Source organism: Camellia sinensis, chromosome 3 (genome assembly GCF_055761805.1).
Source record: "Camellia sinensis isolate YWXY chromosome 3, ASM5576180v1, whole genome shotgun sequence".
Lineage (NCBI taxonomy): Eukaryota > Viridiplantae > Streptophyta > Magnoliopsida > Ericales > Theaceae > Camellia > Camellia sinensis.
Window position 1 is genome coordinate 9739956 of NC_138963.1, and position 14546 is coordinate 9754501.

General features: G+C 27.7%; 2 long non-coding RNA genes across 2 annotated transcripts; one reads left to right on the forward strand and one right to left on the reverse strand.

Annotated features, from left to right (window-relative positions):
* Positions 1-267: 267 nt before the first annotated feature.
* Positions 268-4976, reverse strand: LOC145820914 (uncharacterized). Its single transcript, XR_014362953.1, has 2 exons — positions 4871-4976; positions 268-504 (listed from the first exon to the last, which is right to left on the reverse strand). It is a non-coding gene; the product is annotated as an uncharacterized LOC145820914 (long non-coding RNA).
* A 1144-nt stretch (positions 4977-6120) lies between these two features.
* Positions 6121-7334, forward strand: LOC114261414 (uncharacterized). Its single transcript, XR_003628946.2, has 3 exons — positions 6121-6249; positions 6993-7041; positions 7199-7334. It is a non-coding gene; the product is annotated as an uncharacterized LOC114261414 (long non-coding RNA).
* Positions 7335-14546: the final 7212 nt, after the last annotated feature.

Consider the following 14546-nt stretch of genomic DNA (forward strand, 5'->3'; position numbering starts at 1 on the left):
GATCATGACCTAACCATTAGAGAATTGTCCTAGTCTTTCCCTAAAAAAGAACCACTTAACTCATTTATTTATTAAATTGGTGAATAAATATATGTTAGTATTTTTTTTAATAAAATAATAAATATGTACATGTTTATGCATAGTTATTAAAAAAATCAAAACTTTGATAAAATTTTATATTGATATTTAAAATTATTAAGGATTTATAATTGTGCTGTAACGCCCCCAAAATAATACAATAAAGATAGCTCATATGCGGAATAAATATGAGAAACAACATACTTTCATATATCAGAGTTCACTGTTTAACAGTCAGTTAAATGCCATGTAGGCTTACATCTTTCCAAGTCGTTGCTTGGTTACACAAATTGAGTCTCGCTCATTACAACTTAAGCCTCTGGCTTTACAAATAACAAACATACATACATAAAGCATAAATAAGAAGCTCTTGCTTCCCAAAAGTCCATCCACCTTATTGCCTTGGAGGAAACACCTCGCCTGCACCTGAAAATTATATTGCCGTATAGGTGAGCCAACAGCTCAGTAGAGATAATCTAACACAATATATGAAGTTTAGCAAAGATATAAATATCACGTGCATACACAATACCGATACTAAAACATTTACAAAGCCTGCATATTCATATGCCACTAAGACCAAACCTCATTTCCATTTTCCTTCAATTCATTTCAAGTTCATATATGTTACACAATTCATGAGTTAAATTCATTATCCTTCAATAATCAAAGTGAGACTACAACTCAATGGTTTTCCAACTATACAAAATACACATAAACACTTCAAACCTTGCCATTTTACGGATATTTTGTCCGAAGGAACCGGCACCCATTTATATATAAAATTTCGTGTCTTTCACCTAGGACACTCCGGCCAACTTGCTTTAGATGGAGTCCATCCCCTTTCTCCTCCTAAATAAACATACATATGCAATGTATTTATAAACATAATCATATATGGAGTATATCCCCTATCTCCTCCCAGTAAATATACATATATAATGTATTTATAAACATAATCACATATGGAGTACATCCCCTATCTCCTCCCAATAAACATACATATACAATGTATTTATAGCACGATCATATTCAATGACAACCAACAATTGATTAGCATTAAACCGCCTAATCCTCATACAATTTCTACAACAATCATGACTATCCTCCACCGATAGCCCAATACATTTATCTCTAGGCATATATTAAATCTCAAGATAAATAATTATTTAAAACTTCCAAAGGTGTGAGATAATATATATCCAATTTCACCACCTACATCAATAACCATCCAATTTAACATATTCAATGTTAATTCCAATTATTTATACAAAATAATCATTTTATCAAGTTAGGGCAAAAATCCTCATTTTTCCAATATTGACCCAAATATCCAAAATTAACTATTTTGGTACACCAAGATCTTATATTCAAACCCCATACTCGTTTATCTCTCATACATCAAAAGCCCCTATTTTCATTTCACACCCAATTCTTAGATTTGTCCAAACCACAGCCATATCTCATCATCTATACACAATAGCAAATAACTAAGCTAAAAACCATATTAGAGTGTATAAATTCCCTACCTCAAGTATTGAAGAAGAATAGAGACGAAACCCCAAAATTTACGGTGTCAAAACTCGATCTCCATCGTACACAATAAAGCCCTCAAGAAATTATACAACTTTGGTGAAGAACTTAGGTCTAAAACCAATGGATTTGAAGAAATCAAAGGGAGAAGATGACTTCTAGAGAGAGAAGCTCTAGATCTGGAATTCTGGAGAGTTTTAGAGAGAGAGAGATCTGAAAAAGTGATCTAAAACATCAACTTTACGGACTGATATAACATGGTCCGCTTGAGTGTGGAACTCCTCGCCCAAGCGTCAGACACAAACTCCCGCTCGAGTGTGGAAAGATCCGCTCGAGCGTCGAATACAACTTTCCAATACTTTTGCAGACAGGTCAAAGTGCAGGAACCAAACATTCTCCGCTCGAGTAGGGAAATGGACGCTCGAGCAGACAAGCAACTTCGAATGCATTTTTCCTTTCTACTTCGAGGGGCGCTGCCCCTCAACCCTGCTAGGGCACTGCCCCCTTGACCCTCGCGAGCTGACCGGGCAGCTCGACCCCCGACCGGCACAGTCGAAGTGGCAAAACGTGAAAAAAGGATCGAAACCGGGATCGCTATATGTGCTAGACACTAAAAGTGAAATAATCTAATTGACTCATTATTTATCTTAACTTGGTCATGACCAAATTATTAGAGAATTGTCTTAATCTATGCTTAAGTATAAACCATTTAACTCATTTATTTATTAAATTCCTGAATAAATATATGTTAGTACTTTTTATAATAAAATATATAAGAGTTGAATTGAGTATTCATAATTATGCTAGAAACTAAAAGTATATAATTTAATTGACTCAACATTTATCTCAACTTGGAAATGACCTAATTATTAGTGAATTGTCTTAGTGTATGCCTAAGCATGAACCGCTTTCTCACTAATTTATTAAACTTGTGAATAAATATATGTTACTATTTTTTCTAATAAAACAATAAATATGTACATATTTATGCATACTTATTAAGAAAATTAAAACTTTGATAAAATTTTATATTTATATTTAAAATTATTGAGGATTTATAGTTGTGCTAGACACTAAAAGTGATATAATTTAATTGACTCAACATTTATCTCAACTTAGCCATGACCTAATTAGTAGAGAATTGTCTTAGCCTACGTCTAAGCATGAACCACATAACTCATTTATTTATTAAATTGGTGGAAAAATATATGTTAGTATTTTTTATAATAAAATATATATGAGTTGAATTGAAAATTTTTAATTGTGTTGGATACTAAAAGTGACATAATCTAATTAATTCTATATTTATCTCAACTTGGCCATGAGTTAATCATTAGAGAATTGTCTCAGTTTATACCTAAGTATGAACTACTAAACTCATTTATTTATTAAATTGGTGAATAAATATATTTTAGTATTTTTTATAATAAAATAATAAATACGTACATGTTTATGCATAGTTATTAAAAAAAATTAAAATTTTATAAAATTTTATATTTATGTTTAAAATTATTGAGGATTTATAATTGTAACGCCCCAACTTCCGGACCGTTAAATACGTACAATAATACAACACAATTAAGATAGATAACCAAAACATCTTAATACACATATGTAACCAGAGTTAATATCACAGATAATTCGTTTATGTTCCATTTCAGGATTACCAAAACATTGCCATACCAAAAGTCAAAAGAAAAAAAAACTACTAGTCTAAGTCTTCATATGAATCACACCTCCAACACTTCATCTTATTTGCCTTCGAAATAACCTTCACCATTGTAAACTGTTTCATCACCTGGCATGACATGCCATGAGCTTGGAATGCCCAGTGAAAACACACGCATCCCCATATATTCTATCAACTAATCAACCATACACAGAACAAATAGGGTAACATGACATACAATATTACAACAAGGTTCTATGAATTAGTAGTTAGACTAGACATCTAGAATCTCCCAAAGAGATCCTTCAATCCAACCACAAGGATTAAACACCGGACTATTCAGAACTCCCCATTTTGCTGCTTTGCAGACCTTACCACCTATACCCACCTCCCGGTTATTTATCGGTCATGAGTGACATTGATGGACCTCAAAAGGGACGGCCAAACAAGTGGGCTCGCTTACGCCCAAATCATGCCGTGGGCTCGCTTATACCCTGCACATACCATACCAAAGGGCTCTCTTACACCCTGAAATCACTGCATAGAGTCTGAATACATCCGTGTCAACCTAGGGGTTCGCTTAGACTGCTTGCACAAGACTTAACTCATTTGGTATTAATTCTATCACAATTCATCTCACTCATATGTATATTACATAAATTATTTCGAAACACTAGTGTGAACGTCACCCATTACTAACCCCTTTTCATTTCTCGTTTATTAGATATTTTGATAAGCGAGTTAGTCACATTCGGTAATTTGGTAATATATAAGAGCATAAGACAACCATAAGAGAGGAAGTATAGCCCATGATAATCATACATAAGTATGGTAAGGCAAGCAAAAAACAACATTAGGCATGCTTTGAAATACTTTGAGGCAAATAACACAATAAAACACCATTTCCAGCACTGTTCAGTTCTGCAGGGTTAATAAGAATGCTTTGGTAAAAATACTTCCAGGTCATATTAGGGGCTAAAATTGCACAGAAATAATAATCAACCTGTCTAGTTTCAGTTCCAGTTCTTAGAATTTGCACAACACCTTCAGAAATTCATTTACAAGCTATATTCGAAAACCTGTCCAGATTTGTTACCCTTTGAGAAAACTAGTTTTCCTCGCAATCTACCCAATGATTTTCACCCAAATAAATTCCGTTGGAAAGAGGACTCGGAATTCTAAATTTTGACAGAAGAACCAACATGAGATGATTTTTCTAGAATTTTATAAAATTGAAAGAAGTGGACTGTTTTTCAGAGACTCAGGACCAGATTTTTAAACAGAATATCCAAGCCCTAAAATCACACAAGGAGTGGCTAATAAAATTATCACAAGCTTTAAAAACACCAAATATCCTACATTAAATTCAGATTTGAGAAATAAATAGGTTTGATATTTCTTTTAAATTAGAGAAGTTGCAGCAGTGCATAATTTGACAAATTTATAAGGTAAAATCACTAAATCAAACCCACACTTTCATCCACATCAAAAACCCTATTTACCATTAATATGCAACACAAGAGGGCATCTAGACAATAGGATGAGATGGGTGAAAGAATTGGAGAAGACATAGAAGGGGTGTGTTCTTACATTAACTCAAGAAATCAACTTTTCTTCCTTCTTCTTCTTCTTCTTCTTCTTCTTCTTCTTCACTTCCTTATAGTTCACAATCTCCTCCTTTCACCCTCTCCTTGGCTGCTGAAAATATGTGTAGGGAATGTGGAAAATGTTCTCAATTTGTAGGCAAGGGATTTAGGTTGAAAAGACAATTGTATCCTTACTCAATTATTGTTTTTTAATGGTTAAGAAAATTATCTTAATGACTAAGGAAGGCATAAATATCTAGATATTTTTTATTTTGTTTTTCAACCAATTTTCCACCAAAAAATTATTTATAATACCTATGTACATATTCAAATAAATAATAATATTCTATTCAAATAAATAATAAATGAAAGAACAATAAAAACAAAAATAAAAATAAAAATAAAATGTATGAATTAATTCATAAACTAGGAGGTAAGTAAATAAAAACCAAGTTTTAGGTTATTTCCAATTATAAAGTGATGTTCCATGATGTACTTATGATAATATACGGGAAAATTATCCACTACAACAAAAACACATTTTAGTGGCACTACACTAGTGGCATATTTTTAGAAAATGTCACAAAAATAATATTTAGTGGCACGTTTTTGAAAAATGCCACAAAACGACAAACATAAAAAGCTTTTGTGACATTTCAATAAACAAGTGTCACAACACTACAACAAAAAATACACTTTAATGACACTATACTAGTGAAATGTTTTTAAAAAATGTCGCAAAAAGAATATTTGGTGGCGCGTTTTAGAAAAATTTCAGAGAACCACAAACATACAAGGCTCTAGTGGCATTTTAATAAAGAAGTGTCACATTACTATAACAAAAATGTGATTTAATAGTATCAATTTTATGGCATTTTATAAAAGAATGACATAAGAAATTATTTTAATGACATTTATCAAAAGATGTCTCAAGAAGTAGAATGTAATTTTCAAAATTACAGGGAGCAATTTGTATTTTAATCAAATCTCATTGAGTGTATTTATAATTTACCCTATTTATTTTTTATATCACTTTTTCATTAAATGTGATTATATATATATATTTTTAATCACACATTTTAATTAAAATATAATTATATTTATTTTTTATGTCACTTTTTAATTAAGCCCCATTGTATATTTTTTTTAAACCACAATATAACTCTTCCTTTTCAATTCTTTTTGCCTCTCTTTTAGATTCATTAGCCTTAATTCAATTTTCTTAGAGAGAAGAAAACGCAAGAAAAGAGGATACACAGAGGCCAACAGACCACTATCATTGCGTCAAAGAGACCACCTTTCACATGAAACATTTCTACAGGCTTATCCTATTTCTGTCTCGTTGGACCATTGGATCACTACCATCACACCATTTCCATACAGGTAACGAAACTTCCATTTCACTCTCTATTTTCTGAAATGGGTTTCCATGAGTGAAATAGTTTTGAAATGATTTGATTTCAGTTATGAAATGGTGTGATTTCTTTGAAATGGGTTTCCTAGATAGTTTATGTTTCTATTTTCTGAATCTGAAATGGGTTTATCAAATGGTTTCCATCTTTGATTTCGGATATTAGTACATTAGCACTCTGGCAAATTGTAGTAGACATGAGAACTCTGTTTTTGGACTTTGGTCTTCATGCTTTGTGAATACTTGTAATCTGAGTGCTCTCGTGCCTAATATTCTTCACTTGATGAATGTGAGGCATGATCTTGCTTCTTCACAAAAAGCATTCCTAATGATTTCTGTGAAATAGTTGTGAAATGGGTCTCTTTCTAAGAAATGAGTTCTATGGGTTTCTCTTTAATGGGTTTCAGGGGCTTCTAATACATTAAAAGGCAAGAAATAAGGGAAATCAAGCAAAAATGAGGCTGCTTCTGTTTCTAACTTTAACTATCAACTAAAGTTAATAGGAGTTTCTCTAATTAACTTTAGTTCATAAATTTTATTATCGAGTAATGGTTAATTTTTCCATTGTGATTCTGTGGGTGGTTTCCATTCCAATGTGATTCATGGCTCATCATCTTATTAATAAATATGATTCATGTTTCTAATTTTCTTATAATTTTTTTATGATTCATGTTTCTTATGTTTGTAATTTTCTTATGATTTTGTGAGTGAAAAGGTGATTATTTGATTCATGGTGTTGGAAGGAATACTTTTCTTTTGTTCAGGTATGAAATGTTCTTCCTTAATTTCTTAAGCTTCTGCTTATATATTTCTTCTCTGTAGATTTTATTTATTTTGGGTGTATTATATGGCATTTAGGTGTATTTTTTTTTTTATCTCTTTAAAATTATGCTATATTTTCTCTTATGTTGGTGTAAATAGGTGGTGCTTTTGGTGTTAGAAAGACTCTTTTTGATTTTAGGTAAGAAACATCTTCTATTCATTTCTCATGCTTATTCTTATTTTTATTGGTTTACACATTTTAAATGTTAAATAACTGTAAATCCTTCATTCACATTTGTTTCCTGTGGTTTTTAATATTACTGTTGGAATTTTTGCTCTATCCCAAATCCCTGTTTATTTATATTAATAATTGTTTTAGTTTAGTTTGGATTTTGTGAGCAGTATGTTAATTGGTGGTGTTTGGTTGGGTAGTGTTGGAACTCATTATTTTTATGACAAAATTTATAGAGAACAAATCTTACTTGAAAGTAATTAATTGATTGTCATTTTTCACAACTATATTTGATTTATATTGTTGAGTTTAAGGGATCTTAATATTGATAATAGGTACGGTTTTGATTGTTGTTGATTGGTGCCTTTGGTTATTATTGATTTTTTAAACTATTGTTTAATATAGTCTAAAGATTTATAGTTTTTACTTTTATGTAATTTGTTGTAGTGTTGTAAACCAATTAAGGGAGTAAATCATGTGGCTTGCTTATCTAATTGAGAAATGTATATCAATTTCAGTTGTGATCATCTTCACTCTGACACTTTGTACTAGTTTATTTTTTAAATATTATTTATTAATTGTAAATATATAATTACTTAAGTAGTTAAATCTTGATTTACAAGTAGGGGATATAGTTGTCTCAAAAAGTGTCATTAGGTCAACAAAAACAGTTGCAATTGGAGTACTTAAAAGTACAGACCCATCTAAATAACTAAAAGGGCAAGAACTAGGATCTGACTAATATGGAAGGCACATGTTCAAGTGTCAGTCAAACCTAATGAGAGCTTGATCCGATCATATGGACTTGTCAAAACAATTAGACAAGCTATTGGAACTCATGTTGCTTGGCCTTCTCCATTTGTGGTATATTTCTTTCTTAAATACTAATTTCATTAACAAATTTATATTAACTTAATATAATTTCAATTACCTTTATATATTTATCTTTTGGATGCAGATTTCGCAAGTTATGGATACTAGTCGAGAAATTTATACCGGTGAGGTTGAGAATTTGGGAACTAAATTTGTTTTGATAATGTCTCTCCGGAAGATGGATATCACTATGGCTTTTCAGAATTTATAGTTGTAATAATTTTCTTTTAATTTTTTTTTTTGCTTTAACTTTGTTAGTGTGGTGGAATATTTTATAATTTTGATTATGATTTTTATTGCAATATAAATAAATTTATATTTTTAGATAAAAAAAAGGATTGTGGTTTGAATTTTTTTTGTTTTGATGTGATCCTATGGTGATAATGTTTGTTTATTATTATGAAAATAATACAGGATGAATGGATGTCAAATTAATATAGGATGTGGCAATTAATATTCAATTATTTATAAAATCGATTAAATTTTTATAGGGATTTACACATGCTTAGTTGTGGCTTTTAAAAGTGTCAATGAAAAGAACATATAAGTGGCATTTTATAGGAGTGGTAGTAGCTTTACAAAGTGTCACTAGAATAAGCTCCAATGGCACTTGTATCCATTTAATGGCACAAATGTATTGGATTTAGTGGCATTTATGAAGTTGTTAAAAATATCAATTGTGGCATAATAAGCGCCATTAAAAATTCATATAGTGACATTTTTTAGATTGTAAGTCTTCTTTAATGGTACTTGATAGAGTCACGAATAGTATCTAACATGACATTAAAGTATCACTAAAAGTCTTTAACCCTGATGGTGTAATGGCACTTACAAGTGTCACTAAGACTTTTTTTAATGGCACTTGATAGTGTCACAAATAGTGTTCATCATGACATCAAAGTGTCATTGAAAGTTTTTAGTCATGATGGTGTAGTGGCACTTGCAAGTATCTATCGTAGCATGGGTATAAATGGCATTTGTTCAAAACGCCACAAAACTAGAAAATGTCACTGAAAGAGTAGTTCAGTGACACTTTCAAGTGTTACTAAACTAAGAAAATGTTGTAGTGATCCATTATTGGGCCACTTTGTAAAATTTTATGAAATTTGGGACTAAAATGCAATTAACCTAAGGCTTAGGGTTTCAAGTGTAATTAGCAAAATTTAAGGTCTCTACAATAGTTCTGCTAGACACTAAAATTGGCATAATCTAATTAGCTCAACATTTATATCAACTTGGCCATAACCTAATTATTAGAGAATTATGTTAGTCTATACCTAAGTCTGAACCACTTAATTCATTTATTTATCAAATTGTTGAATAAATATATGTTAATATTTTTTTAAATAAAATATATAAGAGTTGACTTCAGTATTCATAATTGTGTTAGACACTAAAAGTGACATAATCTAATTAGCTCAACATTTATCTTAACTTAGCCATGACCTAATCATTAGAGAATTGTTTTAATCTATGCCTAAGTATGAACTACTTAACTCATTTATTTATTGAATTGGTGAATAAATATATGTTAGTATTTTTTATAATAAAATAAAAATATGTACATATTTATTAAAAAAATTAAAATTTTGATAAAATTTTATATTTATATTTAAAATTATTGAGGATTTATAGTTGTGCTAGACACTAAAAGTGAAATAATCTAATTGACTCAACATTTATCTCAACTTGGTCATGACCTAATCAGTAGAGAATTGTCTCAGTCTATACTTAAGTATGAACTACTTAATTCATTTATTTATTAAATTGGTGAATAAATATATGGTAGTATTTTTTTTAATAAAATTATAAATTTGTGCATGTTTATTCATAGTTATTTAAAGAAATTAAGATTTTGATAAAATTTTAAATTTATATTTAAAATTATTGAGGATTTATAGTTATGCTAGACACTAAAAGTGACATAATCTAATTAACTCAACATTTATCTCAACTTAGATATGACCTAATTATTAGAGAATTGTCTTAGTTTATGCCTAAGTATGAACCACTTAACTCATTTATTTATTAAATTGGTAAATAAATATATATTAGTATTTTTTATAATAAAATATGTAAGAGTTGATTTGAGAATTTATAATTGTACTAGATACCAAAAGTGACATAATCTAATTGACTCAACATTTATCTCAACTTGGTCATGACTTAATCATTAAAGAATTGTATTAGTCTATGCCTAAGTATGAACCACTTAACTCATTTATTTATTAAATTGGTGAATAAATATATATTAGTATATTTTTTAATAAAATAATAAATATGTACATGTTTATGCATAGTTATTAAAAAAAATTAAAATTTTGAAAAAATTATTGAGGATTTATAGTTGTTTGCAAGACACTAAAAGTGATATAATCTAATTGACTTAACATTTATTTTAACTTGGCCATGACCTAATTATTAGAGAATTATCTTGGTCTATATTTATGTGTGAATCACTTAACCCATTTATTTATTAAATTGGTGAATAAATACATATTGGCATTTTTTATTATAAAATATATAAGAGTTGACTTAAAAATTCATAATTGTGTTAGATACTAAAAGTGACATAATTTAATTGACTCAACATTTATTTCAACTTGGCCATAAACTAATTATTAGAGAATTATCTTAGTCTATATCTAAGCATGAACCACTTAACTCATTTATTTATTAAATTGGTGAATAAATATATGTTAGTTTTTTTTTTATAATAAAATATATAAGAGTTTGCTTGAGAATTTATAATTGTGCTAGATACTAAAAATGACATAATCTAATTAACTCAACGTTTATCTCAACTTGGCCATGACCTAGTCATTAAATAAATATCTTAGTCTATGCCTAAACATGAACCATTTAACTCATTTATTTATTAAATTGGTGAATAAATATATCGTAATATTTTTTTAATAAAATAATAAATATGTGAATGTTTATGCACAATTATTAAAAAAATTTAAACTTTGATAGAATTTTGTATTTATATTTAAAATTATTACATGAATAATTAAGTGTATTTATGTGTGAAATAATTATCCAAAGTCAACCTAAAATATGGGTACTGTTCTAATCAAACTTTGGATCTTATTTAAAATTTTGATTGATCAATTAATAGAAATAGTTGGTAATAATCTTTTTAAATTTTATGTTCAAATTATATAATAATTTCTCAAGTTTTAAATATTATGAACTAATTTTAAAAATAGTACTCGCATTAAACATTAAAAGTTGTTTAGAAGTTAGATTAAAATCAATTTTTATGCCAACAATTAAATTCTTAAAGAATTATCTTCATTCATACACAATTCATGATCACTTAATCCAATTATTGTTTTTTTTTTATAAAATCGGTAAATATATTAATATTACTTTTTATAACCAAAATAAGAAAATGTATGTATATTTTAGGCATATTTATTTATTTTTTGTAAAAAATTTATATATTTATATTAAAAATTCTTACACAAATAATTAAGTATATTTATGTATGACAAAATTATATAATACTGGGTCAACCTAAAATGTAGAGCTTGTTCTAGTCCTATCGTGGGTTCGATTTAAAAATTGATCAATTAATTAGTGAAAACAGTTAATAATAATCAATTTAAATTTATGTTTAATAATTTGTTAAGTTATGATGGGTATGAGCTAATACTGGATTAAATACTAAAAGTAGTGTAGAAATTAGATTTGGTTGATTTTTATGCTATACATCAATTCAATTTTTAGATAATCGTTTTGGTTCATACACAACCGTCACTTTGCCCACTTATTTATTTTTTTAATTGGTAAAAATATTGTAAATTTTTTTATAACCAATATAAAAGAATATGAATATATATTTTGCATAGTTATTAATATTCTAAAAATTCAAAAATAAATTATATATTTATTCTTAAATTATGTCTAATTAAATTATATTTACATCTAAAAGAATTATTTAAGATCAGATTAAGGTAGTTCATAAATTTTAAGAAATTTTTATTTAATACAAATTATTGCATAAAATACTTAATATTTTAAAAATACTTAATATTTTAAAAATAATTAACTATTTGAGAAATGAAGTTATCATTATAAAAAAACACTAAAAAAATTGTATTTTAGTGGCGTGAAAATATATTAACTAAAGAATTAAATTGATGAGATATAGAATTTTTTTTTAAAAAAAAACAAAATCAATGAATGTAGTTAATAGGAAGGGTGCTTATAATTGTACACACTTAATTTCTTTACACACCCATCATATATATTAAAAAAGGGAGTTTTTTTGATAAATCATCTTTCTAAGAGTTTTATTCTATCAAACCCATATTCCTTTTGAGTATTCCATTAAGTCCTATTTGAGGTAAGAAGACCAAAACACCGTCAATCTCTTCTACTCCTATTAATGTTGATATTTAATGTTGATTGTCATTATGTTTTGGTAGTTCCCATGTATCAAGATGTTAATTATCATTATATTCATATTAATTTGAAATGAATTTTTGTCATTGTGTTGTCAATTAAATGATGTGAATATTCACATCATGTATATGAAATGAATATTCACATTAATTTAAAATGAATTTTTATCATTTTATTGTTTACATGATGTAAATATTCATACTAAAACATACAAATATGAACGTTCACATCACTATGTTAGATGAGAGAGAATGTTCACATGTTGTGAATGTTCACATCACTACATGTTGTGAATAAGAATGTGTTGTCAATTAAAAATATAATGAACGTTACTTTAATATGTTGTCTATTAAAAATAATTAGGTTCACATATTGTGAACGTTCACATCACTACATTAAATGAGAGAGAATTTTTCAAAAAAGTGCTGTAAACGTTCACATCAGATGAGAGAGAATGTTCACATTATTTTTAATGGGTTGTCAACTAAAAATATATTCACATCAAATGAGAGAGAATGTTCACATTATTTTTAATATGTTGTCAATTAAAAATATATTCACATTATATAATAATATAAAATAATAACATTAATACTATTTAATTTGTGTATGAAATTTCTTATGCCTTGGTCCTTTCCCTTCTTTCTCCTTTCCCAACATTAAATATCAATATTAAATACAAGGGCATAAGAGTCTAAGAAAATAATGTAAATCAATAAAAACGACTTTATGGAATAAAGGTATAAATACATGGGACTAAGTGGGTTAAAAAATTTCTTCATGGACTTATTGGGTTAGAACACTTCTCAATGGAATTTATTAATAAAAAGCCCATTAATTTGGGCATAAATATTAGTACATATACGTGTACAAAACAAATCAAAAAAGAAAAAAGTGTACAAAAGAAATTAAATATGTGTAATTAAATCAAAATATTTTGGAGGTTCTTAATCTTTATCATGAATTGTAAAGATTTTAGAGTAGTTATATATGATATGAATAATATAGTAATATACTAAGAAACACGTTTTAATTTTTTTAAAGGAATAAAAGTTAGTGGGAGAGGATTTGGTTCGAAAGATATAGAATATTTTTTTTATTTTTCTTTTTGAAAACTATAAATTATGAAATTATTAATATTTTAAAAATTACTATTTCAATGGATTAGCCAATGCTACTTTTTAAATTTATTTTTTAATTCAATAAATTCACAAATTTATTATGAGATTTTGGAGTTCTCACAATGCTCCTCATAAAAATCTCATTTTACTTATATAATACTAGCATATCACCTCGTGCTATGCACGGATTGTGTTTACAATTATCTATATATATGAATTGTGATTTTTAAATCTTTTTTTTTTAATGTCTTCTTTTTTTTCTTTTTTATATTATATTAAAATTTAATATTTTGATAATAATCATATGTGTTAGACTTTTCAAGGAATTAAATGTCTTTTTTTTATTATTATATTATATTAAAGTTTAATATTTTGATAATAATCATATGTGTTAGACTTTTCAAGGAATTAAATGTCTTTTTTTTATTATTATATTATATTAAAGTTTAATATTTTGATAATAATCATATGTGTTGGACTTTTCAAGAAATTTTTTTTATGCTTGTTCTTAATGCATTAAAGTATTATTATGAGGGATAATAATCATATGTGTTGGGACTTTTCAAGGAATTCATATGTGTTGGATTTCAAAGAATTTTTTTTATACTTGTTCTTAATGCATTAAAGTGTTATTATGAAGGTAAGACTTGGGGGTTGAGAGAAGTTAATAAATACTAAGGTTTTTTTTTTTTAAATCAAAAAATCAAGAAATTTAGATTAGAAGATCGGAGCTCCCACAAGGCTTGGGGTTAAAAATCCTCTTTTTTTTAATATATAGTATAGACTAACATATCACCCATATTATACACGGGATTAAATAAAGATTGATAAATAGGGAAACAGCCAAATCGTGCTGTGAAATTGATAA